Here is a 3,286-nt window from a genome sequence, read left to right on the forward strand (position 1 = left end):
CACACAGAGCCTTAAAGATCATGGTGCCTATGGTACAAGGGATTATGAACTTTCCAGGATCCTGTCTCTTCTGAGGCAATGTCAGTTGATCCAGATCACTTAGTTCATTGATGAACAAGGGAGGTTCAACTTCCCAAGCATCAATGCCAAATAATTTGGCATTCAGCTTCATGATTGCACCAAGAAACTTGGCAGTTTGCTCTTCAGTAACATCCCCATTCTCTTCAGAAGAGGAATACTCATTAGAGCTCATGAAGGGCATAAGGAGGTTCAATGGAATCTCTATGGTCTCTAGATGAGCTTCAGAGTCCTTTGGTTCCTCAGAGGGAAGCTCCTTATTGATCACTGGACGTCCCAGGAGGTCTTCCTCCTTGGGATTCATGTCCTCTCCTCCCCTCACAGGTTCGGCCATGGCGCTTATGTCAATGGCCTTGCACTCTCCTTTTGGGTTCTCTTCTGTATTGCTTGGGAGAGTACTAGGAGGGATTTCAGTGATCCTTTTACTCAGCTGGCCCACTTGTGCTTCCAGATTTCTAATGGAAGACCTTGTTTCATTCATGAAACTTACAGTGGCCTTAGATAGATCAGAGACTAGATTTGCCAAATTAGAAGCATTTTGTTCAGAGTTCTCTGTCTGTTGCTGAGTTGATGATGGAAAAGGCTTGCTATTGCTAAACCTGTTTCTTCCACCATTATTAAAGCCTTGTTGGGGCTTTTGATCCTTCCATGAGAAATTTGGATGATTTCTCCATGTTGAGTTATAGGTGTTTCCATAAGGTTCACCTAAGTAATTTACCTCTGCTATTGCAGGGTTCTCAGGATCATAAGCTTCTTCTTCAGAAGAAGCCTCTTGAGTACTGTTGGATGCAGCTTGCATTCCATGCAGACTCTGAGAGATCATATTGACTTGCTGAGTCAATATTTTATTCTGAGCCAATATGGCATTCAGAGTATCAACCTCAAGAACTCCCTTCTTCATAGGCGTCCCATTGCTCACAGGATTCCTTTCAGAAGTGTACATGAACTGGTTATTAGCAACCATGTCAATGAGTTCTTGAGCTTCTGCAGGCGTTTTCTTTAGGTGAATGGATCCACCTGCAGAAGTGTCCAGTGACATCTTTGATAGCTCAGATAAACCATCATAGAATATATCCAGGATGGTCCATTCTGAAAGCATGTCAGAAGGACACTTTTTGGTCAACTGTTTGTATCTTTCCCAAGCTTCATAGAGGGATTCACCTTCTTTCTGTCTGAAGGTTTGAACATCAGCTCTAAGCTTGCTCAGCTTTTGAGGAGGAAAGTACTTGGCTAAGAAAGCCGTGACCAGCTTATCCCAAGAGTTCAGGCTGTCTTTGGGTTGAGAATCCAACCATAATCTAGCTCTGTCTCTTACAGCAAAAGGGAAAAGCATGAGCCTGTAGACTTCAGGATCTACTCCATTAGTCTTAACAGTATCAGATATCTGCAAGAATTCAGTTAAGAACTGAAAAGGATCTTCAGATGGAAGTCCATGAAACTTGCAGTTCTGCTGCATCAGAGAAACTAATTGAGGTTTCAGCTCAAAGTTGTTTGCTCCAATGGCAGGAATGGAGATGCTTCTTCCATGTAAATTGGAATTAGGTGCAGTAAAGTCACCAAGCATCCTCCTTGCATTATTATTATTTTCGGCTGCCATCTCCTCTTCTTGTTTGAAAATTCCTAACAGGTGCTTACTGGTTAGTTGTAATTCAGAGTCCTTTCAGGTTCTGGATCTGCTTCAACAAGAATATTCTTGTCCTTGCTCCTGCTCATATGACAAAGAAGAAGGCACAGAAAAATAATAATAATAGAGATCCCCTTTTTTTTCTTTTTTTTTTTTTTTGAATGAGGGAGAGATGTTAGTAGATGAATAAAAAAAATAGAAGGAGATGAGAGAGAAGAGAATTTTCGAAAATAATTTTTGAAAAAGAGTTAGTGATTTTTGAAAATAGTTTTTGAAAAAGTTTAGTATTTTTTTTTCGAAATTTTTTTTTATAAAGAATAAAAATAATTAGTTAATAAAAAAGAAATTTTTGAAAAAGAGGGGAGATATTTTCGAAAATTAGAGAGAGATAGTTAGTTAGGTAGTTTTGAAAAAGTTAAGAAACAAACAAAAAGTTAGTTAGTTAGTTGAAACAAATTTGAAAAGATGAAGTTGGGAAGTTAGAGAAGATATTTTGAAATCAAATTTTGAAAAAGATAAGATAAGAAGATATTTTTTTGAAAAGATATGATAGAAATTAGTTTTTGAAAAAGATTTGATTTTTAAAATCACAATTAATGACTTGATTCATAAGAAATCACAAGATATGATTCTAGAACTTAAAGTTTGAATCTTTCTTAACAAGCAAGTAACAAACTTCAAATTTTTGAATCAAAACATTAATTGATTAGTTATTTTCGAAAATTTTATATAAAAATAAGAAAAAGATTTTTGAAAAAGATTGTTGGAATTTTCGAAAATAACTAAGAAAAAGATTTGATTTTTGAAAAAGATTTTGAAAAAGATAAGATTTTCAAATTGAAAATTTGATTTGACTCATAAGAAACAACTTTGATTTTTAAAAACTTTTGAAAAAGTCAACTCAATTTTCGAATTTGATGAGAGAAAAAGGGAAAGATATTTTTTTGATTTTTTGAATTTTTATGAAAACATGAAAATTATGCAATGTATGAAATTTTTAGATCAAAACATGAATGTATGCAAGAATGCCATGAATGTCAAGATGAACATCATAGACACAATTTTGAAAAATTTTTTAATGCAAAGAAAACATGCAAGACACCAAACTTAGAATTCTTTAATGCTTACGCACTAAGGATTCAAGAATGCATATGATAAACATGAAAAGACACAAAACAAAAAATCATCAAGATCAAACAAGAAGACTTACCAAGAACAACTTGAAGATCATGAAGAACACTATGAATGCATGAATTTTCGAAAAATGCAAGATGCATATGCAAGTGACACCAAACTTATGATATGACTCAAGACTCAAACAAGAAACAAAAATATTTTTGATTTTTATGATTTTCTATTTTTTTTTGGATTTTTTTTTTCGAAAATTATATGAAAAAGAAAAATAAGGATTCCAAAATTTTTAACATGAATTCCAGGAATCTTGCCATGTTAGTCTAAAGCTTCAGTCCAGGAATTAGACATGGCTCACAAGCCAGCCAAGCTTTCAAAGAAAGCTCCAGTCCAAAACACTAGACATGGCCAATGGCCAGCCAAGCTTCAGCAGGTGATCATGGATCAGCAGCA

General features: G+C 35.0%; 1 non-coding gene across 1 annotated transcript; it reads left to right on the top strand.

The window, feature by feature from the left end:
• The first annotated feature begins 1,171 nt into the window (after positions 1-1,171).
• On the top strand, positions 1,172-1,279 carry LOC148581819 (small nucleolar RNA R71). Its single transcript, XR_015895928.1, has one exon. It is a non-coding gene; the product is annotated as a small nucleolar RNA R71 (small nucleolar RNA).
• The last annotated feature ends 2,007 nt before the right edge of the window (positions 1,280-3,286 follow it).

Source organism: Arachis ipaensis, chromosome B10 (genome assembly GCF_059453495.1).
Source record: "Arachis ipaensis isolate K30076 ecotype BB chromosome B10, ASM5945349v1, whole genome shotgun sequence".
Taxonomy (NCBI): domain Eukaryota; kingdom Viridiplantae; phylum Streptophyta; class Magnoliopsida; order Fabales; family Fabaceae; genus Arachis; species Arachis ipaensis.